General features: G+C 31.0%; 1 protein-coding gene across 1 annotated transcript in view; it reads right to left on the bottom strand.

Moving 5' to 3' along the window:
* Window positions 1–18,343, bottom strand: part of LOC115212278 (osmotic avoidance abnormal protein 3-like) — a 907,318-nt gene that overhangs the window by 444,653 nt on the left and 444,322 nt on the right. The gene's annotated exons all lie outside the window — the stretch shown is intronic.

Genomic DNA, 18,343 nt, shown 5'->3' on the forward strand with positions numbered 1-18,343 from the left:
GATAGCAGTGACTCATACACCCATCAATGATATATAGAAAAAATAGTGCTAGAACAGTGGCTGGTATTACAATTAACCAGTGAGCTTGTTAAAAAATATATATTAGCAACAGAGGCAGTATATATACTGAGATGTAATATTTATCCCCACTTAAACATGGATGTTCTGTTAGAACAAACTATACTGTGGTAGATACCATGAGAGAAACTCTCATATTGGCTTTTGGTGCAAAATGCACTCTTATTTATATTGCTAGTGGGGAGATAAGTCTCCAACACTTCCAGCACCGAGATCACCAGATCATGTGATTTCGACCTGCCTTGGTCTTGTCAATGATGGATGCTTGACTGCTAGAAAGAGTAGATATTCTATTTTAATTCAAATGGCATGAACCTGACTACATTATCACTGGGCTCTTTTCTTTTTTAAGATGTAATGTAAAGGCAGTATGGTTGTTATTTGTAACTGGTGCAGTAATTATATAGAGATTCCTTCATTCTATTAGGGGGCAATATATTTTCAGCTAAATGTATTGAAACAAGTGTTAGTACTACTATTATGCTCCTTAGTTAAATGCTGAGCAATCTACCTATAAGTGATGGGATTTGAACTTAGAAATCAGTTCAGCATGTTAATCCACATGAATTATTTACTGTTATTTTCAAATAAGAAAAATGAGATAAAAGAACAAACTTAAAACTTGAAAAGTAAAATTAGAAAACAAATTCAGCATTTACCAGTTAAGATCTACACACCTTTCTATTGGTTATCTTAAACAAAGATAATCAGAAAAATGTGTGTAACTAAAATGTGGGTAACACTGTAGAGCAAGTAACACAGTTTCAATTCCTAGAAGTAGATTTACTTCACTTAAACAGTTACTGTTCTTGAGAAAGGTATGACTGATAGAAAATTTCATGCGTGTTACATTGAGGAAACCAATAATCATAACTACAATATAATGAACTAGCAGTATCGCCCGGCGTTGCTCGGGTTTGTAAGGGAAATAACTATATAAGCATTTTTAGAGAGTTATAGCCAAAAAATAACAAAAAATGCATTAAAAATGGAAAAAAAATGATGGTAATTTTTTTTTAAATCGTAGACATTTTTAGAGAGTTACTTCCCTTATATGATAGCGAAAAATGCATTAAAATGGAAAAAATGATTTAAATTTTTTTTTAAATCGTAGACTCATCGTAGACGCGCGCTAATACCCAGAAGGGCTCGATATGAATCATGACTATAAGATACCCGGTTTTGGTTAAACTGCACCGCAAAATGTGGGAGTAGTTAGGAATCTAAATCGTAGGAGACAGACACACAACTTCTCTTTTATATATAAAGATATTGTAAAGTATGTTTGGCAAAATAAATATTGCTTTCAGTTCAAAGTTAAAAATACAAAATGAATCCGGAGAAGATTTGAACTCAAGATACAAAGAAAGAGACAAAACTAATAACAGCTCAGCAAATTTCTACCAATCAAGATGCTCACTTCATAACTATGTGGCTTAGGGTATAATTCTACTGTGCGGCACATCAAATAGCTATCTTCTGTCATTGCCTCAAGTAATCTGATACCTTGTGAGCACAATTTGGGAGACAGAGACTGTACAGAAGCCTGTTGAATATGCTTTACTTGCTTCATGATTGAATACTAGAAAATTTAATTGACAACAGATATATAAGTGTTCATCATGTATTGACTATTAAAAAATAGTCAAATATTGGGGCATATAAGCCCTCAAGAGAAAAAAGATGGGTATTAATACATGTGGGAAATGAACCTACACCTCTTATTTTCCCATTTATATATCTATCTGTAGGGGTACAGTATTAAAGGAGGTGGCTTTGTGCCAGTTGTTGAAAGGCCAAAGTATGATAGAGTGACATTGAAGCCTGATGTAACCCTCTGATGTGTCAAATCCTGTTGAACCATCTAACCAATGGTAGCATCATGTATATATGTATGTATGTATGTATATATGTATGTATGTATGTATGTATGCATGTATGTATGTATGTATGTGTGTTTGTATGTATGTATGTATGTATGTATGTATGTATGTATGTATGTATGTGTGTGTGTGTGTGTGTGTGTGTGTATGTATGTATGTATGTATGTATGTATGTATGTATGTATGTATGTTCAGAAATAAATAGCCAACATCCTAGTCTTTGTACTGCTCTTTTGCACTATTTAGCTACATGTCTTTTGAATTCTGAGTTCAAACTCCATCCATGTGAACTCTGCTTTTCCTGATTCTGAAGTTGATCAAATCAATACTAGTCAGCTTGGAATCAAATTTTCTGTTCAGGATCTTGTCTCAAACATTGGATATCATTCTTATAATGGCTGAATCAGCAAGGTAACATACTGAATGCCTTGTAGCATTTTAATTATGTCCTTCTATGTTCTGAGTTCCAATCTTTCTGAAGTTAACATTGCCTTTCCTTCCTCTGGGGTTGAGAAAATAATTACCAGTCTATTGCTGGAGTCAATGTAATCGAGGATACTTTTTGTCCCCAAAATTTGTGGTCATGTCCCTATGTTAAAAATCATCATCATCATAATTATCATCACCATCACCACCACCACCACCACCACTACCACCACCACTACCACCACCACTGCTGCCACTGCCGCCACTGCCATCACCATCATCATTATCTATAGTAGCAGCAGCAGTAATATCATCATCTTCATCTTTATTTTACTATGAAGAAAATATATTCAGAATTAAGTTCTGAATATTTTTCCATATTTTTATGCAGTTGCTGAGATCCTATCGCTATCAATAATCAAATAATCAATCAATAAGATATAATAATTCATTTTTTTTCCTCTATCAAACAAATCACTGTTATACATATATATTCCAAATGCTCCATAAATACACTTGTTATGAGAGAAAAGAAAGTTATAATTACAATAAATTTTAGATGATAAAATTCATTTCGACAAATGTAAAAAGAGAAAAATTAAATTTTTTTTTGTTTTTTCCTATAGTTAGTTCCAACATTTTTTCTATCATGAATATTTCTTATAATTTTGAGAAACCAAAAATATCAATTGTGAATTAAACTTCTATATTTTTAGACGGTATTAACATGATCATTATAAGTCTCTTATTGCTATCTTTCTTTTGCTAAAATATATATTATATATAAAATATATAAAAAAACAGATGATATTGATTTCTTACATAGACACAAGGCTTCAGATGTATAGGAAGAAAAGAAAATGAGATTGCATGATATTCATGAGTTTTTCAATATATTGGCAATGTAAGTGAAATAATAAGACTGCACTGTCAAGGATCAAAACTGAGTCACAAGTCTGGCTTCCAAAGAGAAAACCATAATTCTTGGTGTATGTTAAACTATTGTCAGTATTCTACCAGACAGAAATTTGAGGATAGTAGCTACATTTAAAAGGAAATAATTGGTCATCAAAGAAAGCTTTGTATTTTTTGTATAGTTTTAAGGAAAAATTAGTCAATCAGAGACCATCTCTCTCTACAAACTATCTACCACATCCAGATTGTAAGTTTGGAGACAAAGAATTGTTAATCTTTTAGCATTTAAACTGGCCACACCAGGTTCCTATGTTCTACTTGTTTTATGTTCAAACCAGCCATATTCAGTCTCTCACACCTACCATACAATGTCATTCTAAAAATATACAATCAGATCATTGAAATCTTGAAGCTATGAGAAAAAGCAGGAATATTTCAAACCAATTCAAATAAACAAGTATTGTTTGACAGAGTAATCTGACTGCTAAAATGTTAGAGGGCTCAAACAGCATTTGAAATTGCATCACTGCTTTTACTTGTTGGACACTTATCTATGTATGTATGTATGTGTGTAATGTATGTATGTATGTAAGTATGTATGTATGTATATTCAGAAATAAGTAGCCAGCATCCTACACTTTGTACTGCCCTTTTGCACTATTTAGCTACATGTCTTTTGAATTCTGAGTTCAAACTCCATCCATGTGATTTCTGCCTTTCCTGATACTGAAGTTGATCAAATCAATACTAGTCAGCTTGGAATCAAATTTTCTGTTCAGGATCTTGTCTCAAACATTGGATATCATTCTTATAATGGCTGAATCAGCAAGGTAACATACTGAATGCCTTGTAGCATTTTAATTATGTCCTTCTATGTTCTGAGTTCCAATCTTTCTGAAGTTAACATTGCCTTTCCTTCCTCTGGGGTTGAGAAAATAATTACCAGTCTATTGCTGGAGTCAATGTAATCTAGGATACATCACAGTTTTTACTTGTTGGACACTTATCTATACACAATGGCCCTCAAGCATAAATCATATTAATTTTGTCTAAGACCTCAATAGATAAACTGATTCAAAATTGGAAACAAAAGCAAATAAACTTTATATTATACTGAAAGTTATACTCTGTACTACTAAACTAGTTCACAAATTTGAATTAGTTTATGCAGAGGGAAGATGTGAATTTTACATCTTGGATAAAACTTTTCTTTGCAATATCTTGCTAAGTACAGATAAATGGAATGTTAAGCAGAATAAGTTATATCATTTTATTTTTTTACTTGATTTAGTTGTTGGGATGTGACTATAATTTTTAATTCTATGTTACTCTTCCTTCTCCCCATCCCAACCAACCTCCCACACTGTCCCTTAAAATACAAATCAACCCCTGAATTTATATTTCAAGTCCAGTCTTTCTTGTTTCTTTTTGACAAAATGCTAACTTATGGTGATGTAAACAAATCAGTAATAGTTATCTCCACATAAAAGTGGATTTTGTGTTTAAACATAGAATACTGCAATAGTTACCAAGAGAGATTCTCATTTGAACTTGTGGAGCATAGAAGTACTCTTTTTTATTGCTAGTGGAAGATAATCAATCACCACTGTTGCTGCTGGGACTACCAGACAATGTAATTTTGACCTTCCTTGGCCATGCCAATTATAGATGCCTGAAAGCTGAAGATGGCGGCAATTCCTCCATCAGCAATATATATATACATAGAATGTCAGTGCTTACTGGTGTCACAAATAACCAGTGGGCTTGTTAAGAAATAATTAATAGTGACAGAAAGAGTATTAATACCAAAAGGTAATAGTTGTCCCCACATAAAAGTGGGTGTTGTGATAGCACACCGAATACTGATGTAATCACCATGAGGGAGCCTCTCATATGGATATGGACTTGTGGTGCATATAAACACTCTTGTTTATCACTAGCAGAAGATAATCAACTGCTATCATCACTACCAAGACTACTAGATCCCATGATTTTAGCATTCCTTAGACCTTGTCAATGGTAGATGCCCAAAAGCTGCAGATAGCAGCAATTTCCTTGCCAACACACAGATTATTTTATATATGTGTGTGTATTGTTCAAATTATTAGAAATCATGTATTCTCATGGAATACAAAATTTAAATAAATTTGCATACCATGAGAATTTGATTCATTTGTTAATGCAGTCCCGTGCTATTTTTCTTGGACTCAGATTTTCATTTGCTATTTCTGTTATTGTGTTAAGGTTTTCAGTGTTGACGTGGTCAGTATATTTGTTGATAAGTAAGGTACACAGTTTTATAATAGTTTATTGAAAGTCTTTTGAAGCTTGTTGTCACTAATCTCTTGTTTGGAAAATGCTACTCAAAGTGTTTCATTCAAATGATAATTCCTGCAGTGCATTATTTATATCATGACATGACAGCCTAGAAACAAGTTAATTTTTGTACAGCAAAATCGCTTTTGAATTGAGCTCAAGTGCAATATAAAATATCAACAAGTGTACATCAACTTAGAGTATGATTTTGTTTATTTTAGAAACAAAACAATTTTAATTGTGTAATGTAGATGACTATCGTGATTCAGCCATGGGATAATTGCTTCAGTTTCAACACACAATCTCAGAACAAATACTACTCCAAAATACAATTTCCATGAATGAACAAAGGAACAGAGGCATAGAAATAACTCCACAGTCTTGCTGAGGATATAATAACCTTTCCAGTACAGGGGATAAAATGCACTCAGTACACTCTGTAATGTGGTTAACAAGAGAATGGGTTTATAGCTGTAGAAAACAGACCAAAGTGAAATGCATGAGCGAAATGTAGTGCCCAACTTGTCTAGAAGAGCAGTAACTCAGAATAAAAATTGATTCAGTTGATTATGACCTGTCCAGCTCATGCCACCTTTGAAAAGCTGATGTAAAATGACAATGATGAGGATGAGAATGAATTGAAATTGTATAATTGTATTATGGCAGTGTCATCATAGCTATTGAGCACAAGCATGAAACAAAAGTGATTATAAGAACAAATGTTAAATGCACATGCATATTAAAATACTGCAAGATTTCACTTATGCTGTGAAAATATGTAAATATTTACAATGACACATATAAACATATATCTTTCTTGTGTATATATATAAACATATATCTTTCTTGTGTATATATATAAACATATATCTTTCTTGTGAATATATATAAACATATATCTTTCTTGTGTATATATAAACATATATCTTTCTTGTGTATATATAAACATATATATTTCTTGTGTATATATAAACATATATCTTTCTTGTGTATATATATAAACATATATCTTTCTTGTGTATATATATAAACATATATCTTTCTTGTGTATATATATAAACATATATCTTTCTTGTGTATATATAAACATATATCTTTCTTGTGAATATATATAACATATATCTTTCTTGTGTATATAAACATATATCTTTCTTGTGTATATATAAACATATATCTTTCTTGTGATATATATAAACATATATCTTTCTTGTGTATATATAAACATATCTTTCTTGTGTATATAAACATATATTTTCTTGTGTATATATATAAACATATATCTTTCTTGTGTATATATAAACATATATATCTTTCTTGTGTATATAAAACATATATCTTTCTTGGTATATATAAACATATATCTTTCTTGTGTTATATAAACATATATCTTTCTTGTGAATATATATAAACATACATCTTTCTTGTGTATATATAACATATATCTTTCTTGTGTATATAAACATATATCTTTCTTGTGTATATATAAACATATATCTTTCTTGTGAATATATATAAACATACATCTTTCTTGTGTATATATAAAATATATCTTTCTTGTGTATATATAAACATATATCTTTCTTGTGTATATATAAACATATATCTTTCTTGTGTATATATAAACAATATATCTTTCTTTCTTGTGTATAATATATAAACATATATCTTTCTTGTGTTATATAAACATATATCTTTCTTGTGTATATATAAACATATATCTTTCTTGTGTATATATATAAACATATATCTTTCTTGTGTATATATAAACATATATCTTTCTTGTGTATATATATAAACATATATCTTTCTTGTGTATATATAAACATAAGTCTTTCTTGTGTATATATAAACATATATCTTTCTTGTGTATATATAAACATATATCTTTCTTGTGTATATATAAACATATATCTTTCTTGTGTATATATAAACATATATCTTTCTTGTGTATATATAAACATATATCTTTCTTGTGTATATATAAACATATATCTTTCTTGTGTATATATAAACATATATCTTTCTTGTGTATATATATAAACATATATCTTTCTTGTGTATATATAAACATATATCTTTCTTGTGTATATATAAACATATATCTTTCTTGTGAATATATATAAACATATATCTTTCTTGTGTATATATAAACATATATCTTTCTTGTGTATATATAAACATATATCTTTCTTGTGTATATATAAACATATATCTTTCTTGTGTATATATAAACATATATCTTTCTTGTGTATATATAAATATATATCTTTCATGTGTATATATAAACATATATCTTTCTTGTGTATATATAAACATATATCTTTCATGTGTATATATAAACATATATCTTTCTTGTGTATATATAAACATATATCTTTCATGTGTATATATAAACATATATCTTTCTTGTGTATATATAAACATATGTCTTTCTTGTGTATTCCTTTTCTTTGTGAACAGAAGACAAATGCATGTTCTTATTCAAGTTTCAATTCAGTTTGGAACCATCCTGAGAGAGACTATGTACACCTCCTTCTGACCACACAGAACTACATAGTTAATGGCTTTATAAACCAATAAAATTTGATAATATCAGCGAATTAGAGATTTGAATTTGCATAATATTTTTAGTACTTGCTCTGCAAGTTAATTCAATTAAATATTAGAATTAATCATTATTCAGGTGAGATGCTCATATGCTAACTAAGATACTCTCATGGAATATGACTAAATGAAGTTTATTTTTCAACACGGTCCCCCCATCCCACCTCCACTGCAGCCCACACACTACTCCCATCGGTGTTGCAGTGCTTGGATCCCATTAGGGAAGAAGCTTTCATCCTGTTGGTCAAAAAAGTCATCCATAGCAAAATGCGATGTCATCATCACTGCAATACAGGTTCCCAGCCAAGTGTTTTTTCATGTTGGGGAACAGATGATTGTCAGATGAGGCCAAATCAAGATAATAGGGAGGTTGAGGAATCAGTTCAAAGCTACAGTCATGCACAGCAGCCTTTGAAAGCAAGACTTGTATGATGGAGCATTGTCCTAATGAAAAAAAAACCCCTTTCATAAGTTTCCTTGTGTGTTTCATTTTGATAGCCTTTTGTAACTGACTTAGGAAATTGGTATAGTACTCTCCATTGATTGTTTGGCTTTTTTGAAGACAATCAATATACACAATTTGTACTAGAAGCACTCCGTCGGTTACGACGATGAGGGTTCCGGTTGATCCGATCAACAGAACAGCCTGCTCGTGAAATTAACGTGTAAGTAGCTGAGCACTCCACAGACACATGCACCCTTAATGTAGTTCTCGGGGATGTAGTTCTCGGGCATGACACAGAGAGTGACAAGGCCGGCCCTTTGAAATACAGGTACAACAGAAACAGGAAGTAACAGTAAGAGAAAGATGTGGTGAAAGAGTACAGCAGGGATCACCACCATCCCTGCCGGAGCATCGTGGAGCTTTTAGGTGTTTTCGCTCAATAAACACTCACAACGCCCGGTCTGGGAATCGAAACCGCGATCCTACGACCGCGAGTCCGCTGCCCTAACCACTGGGCCATTGCGCCTCCACCACAATTCGTACTACATCCCAAACAACAGAGGCCATCACCCTCCCTGCTGAGGAAACAACCTTGGCCTTCTTTGGAGCAGGTGAAAAGGAGTTTTCATTGCACAGATTGTCTCTTTGTCTCTTGGTCAATATGATCAGCTAAATACTCACTTTGGATGAGGAAATGCTCAAGAAAACCAGTTGGATCTGTCTCAGACAATGATCAGATTTTCTGTGATGTGATCAGCCAGGTGCACATTTGATCAGGTGTCAGAAGATATGGCACCCAACAAGCAGAAGCCTTCATCGTGCCAAGCTCAATGTGCACAATATTCCCAACTCTCTCGCAGGATATACTAATAGCACCAGCTATTTGATTTAGAGTCAACTAGCAGTATCGCCCGGCGTTGCTCGGGTTTCTAAGGGAAATAACTATATAAGCATTTTTAGAGATGTAAAGTATAATAGCCATCTCAATATGGCTAACCACAAAGGGGGGGGGGAGGGTGTTACTATAGCTTTTTACGTTCTGAGATTTAATAATAAATTTTTAGAGAGTTACTTCCCTTATATATGCCAAAAATGCATTAAAAATGGGAAAAAATGATGGTAAATTTTTTTTAAATCGTAGACTCATCGTAGACGTGCACTAATACCCAGAAGGGCTCGATATTAATCACGACAATAAGATACCCGGTTTTTGTTAAACTGCACCGCAAAATGTTGGAGTAGTTAGGAATCTAAATCGTAGGAGACAGACAGCACACAACCTCACTTTTATATATAAAGATTGCTTGTCACCATGTGGTGATTACGATCAATGTCTTCCTCAGTGATGGCCTTTGCATGACGTCCAGATGTCAGGTTATTTTTAAGATTCTCCATTCCCCTCCTAAATTCAGCTGACCACTTTTGCAATGTTAAACATTCCACCCAAGACCATCCCATCTCCTTTTCAGGCTTGCTGAATTTATTACTATTATATCCAATGCATCCTTTTTTTCTTAAAAGAAGGTAAGTTTGAAGGACATTTGGCTGTGATTTCTAGCAGGTTAAGTGACCACATAAAGTTTATCATGCTGGTTCAATTTATAATGAATTATTTTGTTGCTGAACCTATATTTTGTTCTCAGACCTATAGTCAAACGCATCCCAGTTGTTGGTTAGTCTTAAGTCATCTCAGATGCAGCAGAATTATGATCAAAGATGTTCCAGTCATGACCATTCAGTTTTTTAAATATTTTTTTGTCACTAGTCCTTCTAGAATTACATTATTCAATACACTCTCCACTTCCTTTTTAAAACTGAGTGTGAACAGAGAAAGATTTAGTTATTATTTCTTGTAGGTCAAGTAACCTTATAGAAGCTATCTCACCAGCTCAACTTATTCTTAGTTATTAATAAAGGTTTCAGCTATGGATACAGAAGCATATCATAAAGAGAAATATTCAAGAAGGGTTGATAAGTTAAACCATTATGTAATGTTCCAAATGTTTGCAAAAGTTAAATAGTTGTATTTAATTATTTTTTATCTTTTATTTTTTATTTTTATTTATCTTTCTTTTTGTGTGGTACAATACACCATTCTTAAATTCTAGCTGACCTAATTAATTTTAATTTTCCCAAAAAACAAAGCCAGTTTTATTTACGATGTCTATGTCTTAAATTACATATGTCTTTAACTATTCATCTTTTAATTACCTGCAGCAGGCATAGAAAAGAATACTACATGAAAAATAAACCAATATCTTTAATGGTATTGTTTTAAGGATGAAAGAAAATGTATATCAAACAAATTATGTTCATTTACTTACTAATTTTTCACAAACTAATTAACAGTGTATTATTCTTATTTCCTATTTGTGCAGAACTAACAACTTTTTACTTTATTTCAAAAGATACATCGAACTTTTCTAAAACTTTTCAAATTTTATTCCCTTCAAGCCATAAAATGAAAATATACTGCAAAAAGAAAAAAAAACATATCTTTGTCCTATATTTCAATCAAACTACATTCAAAAGGATAATTAGTTGAGTAAATATGACATCATTTACAGTCAAAAATGAACAAAATAACCCAAGAAATTCCAATACAAATCATCACAGACATTTTAATTTTATTATATTTTGTTTATGTGAGTAATGATAAGACCTATAACATGTACTAGGTAAGGTAAGAAAAATATCAAGATAGAAAAAGATACACATGCACAAGCAGCCATACATATATGTATTTGCAATATTTTGTTTAGATCTGATGAATTTTTATAATCATGCTTTTGATAAGAGTGTACATAATGTTTACATTGAAAATAAACTCAAATCTGTCTTTCTGAACAATGATATACTAACGAAACCCAACCAAGTTTCTATTACAAATTCAAATAAGAAGCAAAAAAATTTTTATAAATTATTATTCGTATTATATTCCACTTGGGTTTCATTTCATGATTTCAGCATTAAATTTTAATGAAAACTATTTTTTTTAAAAAAAAGCAAAAGTTTACTTTATTAAAAAAAAAATTATACTAGTAGTAAAAAGATGATAGTAGTTATGTAGTGAAAATAAAGGATAGGGAGTGTCAAACAGGACCTCACTGAGAGTAACATTTCCCAAAAGGAATTAAATGCAAAAGAAGTGAGTCCAGCTAATAATTAGCCATAGCAGAAGCTATGTGTCATCATCAAAGGCTGAATTTCAGTTAGCAAATGTCAGCACCCCTTTTGTATAGTTTTCATGTGTGACATCTGTACACTTGTAATTATCAACTGCACCAATATGGTCATAAAAACTACTAAGCCTCAACTAGCCACTAATAGTAATTTCTGCGTTATTTGATAAAAAAAAATCTTTTTTCAAAGGATTGATTCACAATGTTTCAATTAAGTTAAATTCTGACGTTTACTATGCTGGGGCAATTTATGCTTTTCTCTCTCAACTTTTCCCCACCTTTCTCTCACTTTTCTCTCTCTTTCTAGGCCACCCTTTTACTCTCAGCTTTGTACTCCCTCTTACAAAGCATACAATTAACAATGTTAATATTGTAATATCTTCTTTTCACTCTTTCTCTATTTTTTTTTTATCTGCTGCTATCCTTTATTAGTGAAGCTTACTAAATTCTCTTCTGATTTCACTTAGCTATCAGTGTCTGCTGGTAATTCTGATATAATACCCTTGCTTTCTTTCTACATCAAATTTTCTAGGTGTGAAAATGCAATGATCAGTTATTTACAGATAAAGCATATGACTAATTATAGTCTAATCTAACTAAAAATTGTTGTTCATTTCTCTAGGATCTTATTATGCATTTAATTCTTCCAGTTTGGCATTGACTTAAATAGTCTCAATAACACCTTTTTTATTTCTTAACTGACAAAACTAGTTAATCATTGACAATTCATGCTACACAATACATACTTCCACTATCATAGTTTTAGATTATATATTTCATTTACAAATTCAGTCACATGCTGAAACTGGTCTATTGTCTAGAATGTTGTTGATGATGATGATGAGTGTATAACTGTATCCCATTTGAACACCACAAAGATACTATTTTCATTTATCATATCTAGGACAAGTGAGTTTGGTGGAACCTATCTCTGTTAGCACTACAAGCAAATGAAATACTTGCCAATTATACAGAAATGTTGCTAATTCCAGTGGTAAGCTTTATGGTCATGTGGTCCCATTTCTGTTTTCATTTTGAGCCCTCAAACTTATAAGGCTGGTTACCCAGTTCCATAATGAATAACTGATTGAGATCACACTATCTCCCACAATGGGATGCTGGTCCACTGCAAGGTTCAAAGCTAACAATTTTTGAGGGAAGGGAGCAAATCAATTGAATCAACCCCATTACTTGACAAGTACTTTATTTTATTGACTCAAAGAGATGAAAGATACAGTTGAACTTGGCAGGAATTGAATTCAGAATGTAAAAAGCTGAAAGAACTGCTGCTATGCATTTTGTCTGATGCGATAATAATTCCCTCAACTTGCTGCCTTAATACCTATTTGCAAAAAGCTAAATGTCTCAGACTACATTATTTACATTCGACAGATATTTGTCCTCATCTTGTTTGTTGTTAACACAATGTTTCAGCTGATATACCTTCCAGCCTTCTTCAGGTGTCTTGGGAAAATTTCAAATGTGGGTTCTCATTCCTAAGGTATTTTTTGATGTTGTTATTATTATTATTATTATTATTATTGTTCAGGTCCCTGCTTGGAATTGAACTCGGAATCTTGGGGTTAGTAGCCCGCACTCTTATCCACTATGCCATATGCCCATGGGCAATTATGGAGTGAATTTTAGGGCTTATAAATCTGATATTTTTCTATCCTTCCTTAATACCAGTTCCCATATGCTACTCATATCTGCATTCAGTCTGCTTAGGAGGTTGTTGTGTCCAAGCATATGTGCTGCTTCTTTTAGTTTTCATATTTTCCAGTGGTGTTCTCTGTCTATTATTTTAACTTCATCCTACAGGGGGAGGTGGTCTCCATTTTTCCATACATGATCAGCTATACTCGATTTATCAATATCTCCTTATGTCACAGCTTTGTGATGTTCGTCTACCCTTATTCTAGTGGGGCAGCATGTTTTACCTTTGTATAAACTAACACACTGCATGGGATGGAGTACATGCAGTTCTGGGTCATATTCTCTTCTATTGGTGGTTTTACTCAAAGGAGATATTTGCAAAGTGTTGTATCTCCTTTGAGTAAAAATATCTCCTTTGTTTTAATTATGTGCTTGTTTTAAAATTTGAGATTACATAGACAGTATTTATTTATTATTATTATTATTATTATTATTATTATTATTATTATATTATTATCATCATCATCATCACCATCATCATCATCATTATTATTATTATTATTATTATTATTATATTATTATTATTATCATCATCATCATCACCATCATCATCATCATTATTATTATTATTTTTTTTTTTCTTCTTTCAAATTTGCTTCCATTTCTTGCCGAGTGTCTTCCCGACTCCTAGGGCAAAGAAACTCATAGTATACATTGGTAGGCCATTAAACCAAACTCAATAGTTCGTTCATTTTTTTTTTATCATTATTATTATTATCATTATTATTATTATTATATTATTATTATTATTATTATTATTATTATTATTATTATCATCATTATTATTATTATTATTATTATTATTATTATTATTATTATTATTATTACTATTATTATTATCATTATTACTATTATTAAGGTGAAGGTGCATGGCTCAGTTGGTAGAGCATCAAGCTTACGATTGTGAGGTTGTGTGTTCGAATCACTATAATAGTTTCAGTATTAAAGTGAAACTATTAAAGTGAAAGCATCTGACATTACAACAGAGAGATGTTTTTGTTTCACTTTTAACACATAATACTGAAATAGTGGAGAAGATATGATATTGCCTTAGGCAAGAAGTTAAAAATTTTTTTTGCCCATGACACTTAAATTTGAATGAAATTGGTTGTGTAGTTCTCAAGTTTTAGGGATTCACACATACAGACACACATTCTCAGTTTTATATATATAGATTGTAATAGACATGTAAAAGCAGGGCTAGAGTGAAACAAACACTTCGATCAGTCCAAATATGTTTGGGACATATATTTACTGTACAAAAGCTATAATCACTGTTGTTTTGCCATTGAGAATAATTCTCACCTTAGGTAATAAATGCTAAAAAAAAACACCAACAATCATTTCAAGCACCCTTTAGTGAAGTGGTGAATGCATTTCTTCCTTCTTGGCTATCATTAGCATCATGTTTTGATATTGATTTACTATAAAGAAATTAAGGCTCCAAAGTCATTTCAGGGTTGTCTCTCTTACAGTACATGTAAGTACAGTACATGATAACTAAGAAGCTAGAAATGCATTTACTGCTGCTCTGCCAGAGGTCACCTTGAGATGACTGTCATTTTTTCACACATATATAATTTACTTTTTCCAGAAGTTTCTGACAAATCAAAGATGCATTGATGTTAGAAGTATAATTGATATGTATACAAGATTGAAAGTTTTCTTTATAAATAAATAGTAAAATGGTTTTTGTAACAGTAATCTAAAGTTAAACAGATGTTTAAATATTTTGCTGTCTCTTAATATTCTGTTCTACAGAAAAAAAAACATAATTTTCAAAGGATCACCTAATTGTAATGAAGCATTGATAATTATTCAGGTACTAATATGAACATCACACACACATACACACACACACACAAACTTTGCCATCCCAATAATTTATATTATCAAAACAGAAATTTAAAAAACGGTCTTTTAAATATCATTTAGAAATGTGTGATACACATTTCAGATCCTATCAACCAAATTACACCATCCATTCACTCAAACAGGTATTATTTCATTGAAAAAAAATCTAACATTGTGAAATAGAATATGAAACAAAAAAAAACAGAAAGAAAAGTACAGGTAGAGTCTCCCTTGAGAGATTATGTCCAGTTGCGTTCAGACAAAACTCATGCCAACATTTCTATCTGTATTCAAAAGGCAAATTTCTCTATAACCCTCTATGCAGTCAGGCAGCTCACCAAACTTTTATTCCCATGAAAACCATTAGTCATCTAGCCATTTCAGGCAAATAGCAACAAATCTTCAGATATCCCCCACTAACACACACACAAACACACACACTCACACAAACACACAGATGTGTACAAGCACACTTTTATTGATAATTTAATTTCAATTGTGACGAAACTGGAAAAAGAACAATAAAAATAAATCTGAGTAAGAGAAGAACAGAATTTAATGGAAGCGGCAGATATGCAGATATCTTACAGTTGATAATTGAAAAACAAGTTGCAAGAGAGAATTCTTGCAGCTTTTGTTTTCTAAAGAATATATAAATAAATAAAAAAAATAGAATTTAAATCCACTGTCCAGTTAAAATTTGATGAAAGTAATATTTATTGTGAGATGCTAAATTTTAATGATGTATATAAGTTGTCATCTTGTTATGAGTGTGTATGAAAAGAATATTGATAATGAGATTATCCTGATTGATATAAGTAGAACTAAATTATCACATTTGACAAATATGACATGTTAAATTACCATACTACATCCCAATGTTAAATTCTATGTATGGGCTAGCAAATGAAATAAAAATTCATCAGTGTCAAAATAAGGTTTTGTTTGTTTTTGTTTTAACAACAACAACACGAGAACAACAACAACAATAATAATAATAATAATCACAATGATAATAATGAATGTAAGAAGATGTTAGGGTTTATAAAATTAGTTTCATTGCCTTTTATCTGGAATACAATCAAAAATGTATGTTATGAGGAAACACACTGATTTGAGTTGTAAAGATAAAAACGGGGGGTGGGGTGGAAAAAACAACCAAAAATAATAGAAAAAGAAACAAAAATGAAGCAAACAATTCAAATAAATATGTAATTTGTAAACCTCCTTATGTTTATTTTATTGCTACTATAGTTGTTAACATTTGTTTATTCAGGCCAGTGAGAGTTAAGTGGATTATTGCAAAGGAAAATACAGGTTGTCTCATTAAATTGGTAGAGGTAGTTTGGCGGTAAGGTATATATAAGAGCACGGCATTGGAGAATGTTCCTTTCTTTTCTCTTGTTGCTTACATTTGCAGAATATTGAAGTAAACATAATGTAAAGCAAACTGGACAGCTTGTTTTAATAATACTTAAGAGTATAACAAATCTTTATTAAAAATACACAAATCTATTAAATTACTTTTAGACTAGTTTGTTTAATATAATATAATATAAAAATGAATATAATATAATATACATAGGAATGTGTATAAAGATAAACACGCTCTTTATATATATATATATATAATATATATATATATATATGAGTATGTACAGACATAATATATTCATATACTAATGTGCATAAACACATCTATATGTATACAGTGTATGCATATTTATATAGATTAACATACAAATGTACACACACACACATATATATGTATGTGTGCATATGTGCGTGTATATATATATATATATATATATATATATATACATACACACACACATATACATACATATATAAATACAATATATATAAGCATAATGCAATATATACATGCATGCATGTATATATATATATATATAAACACACATACACCTATATATATGCTTACACATATATATATGTATATACACTTATACATGTATATGAATGTGTCTTCTAAATTAGGAATTTCTACTCTAAATTAATAAGTAACATACATGTATTTATTTTCCTTTATTTGCTTTTTAAAAAACCATGCATATTTTGCATAGGGTAAACAGAAGCTCTTATCCAATTTGAATGCTTCAAAATTGAATATAACACTTTCTAAATTACTTATTTCTAAGTAGCTGACTTCAGCTCCATTGTACATACCAGCAGCAAAATAAAGTTAACTGAGAAGTTCTAATGAATTTAAACCCTGTTATTTTATAAATTACATTCTTCACACATGAATTTCTTATGTTTTCAGAATTGATTCTATCTTTTAAACAGTTTAGTCTTATCACATTGATTAGCATCAGACAGATAACCAAATTTAATTTTAGCTTTGAACAAAGAATTATTCCTCCTCTCTTTCTTTTTCTCCCTTGCTTTCTCTTTATCTCCCTACTTCCTTTTTCTCTATTATGCTTTTGCTTTGCTATACTGTCATATCCAGTTCTTTTATTTTATTCTTTTATGGCTTATCTGTTGTCAACTAATGAAATGAATGAACTACTTGCCATTTTTATTATCACAGGTATTCATCAATGGGTGATTTGCTGTACTGACTTTATAGATGAGACCAGTTAAGCCAAATGGACCCAACAGTACTCTTGCCTACACTCTGAAGGGGAAGCTGAATTCACCAAAGCAAGCCAAGAAAACACTTAATATTTGGTTTAACCCTTTCGTTACTGTATTTATTTTGAGATGCTCTCTGTTTCTTTCAATTAATTTTAAATATAACAAATAATTTAGTAAAATAACTTAGTTATCATTCAGCTAGTATTAGAAATATAAATTGCTACTAAGGTTTAGTGGTATATTTTGATGCAAAACTTATGAAAACAAGACATTTGTACTACAGAGCCAGAGCCGGTTTTGGCCGGGTTGGTAACAAAAGGGTT

The sequence above is a fragment of the Octopus sinensis genome, linkage group LG5 (genome assembly GCF_006345805.1).
Source record: "Octopus sinensis linkage group LG5, ASM634580v1, whole genome shotgun sequence".
NCBI classification, from domain to species: domain Eukaryota; kingdom Metazoa; phylum Mollusca; class Cephalopoda; order Octopoda; family Octopodidae; genus Octopus; species Octopus sinensis.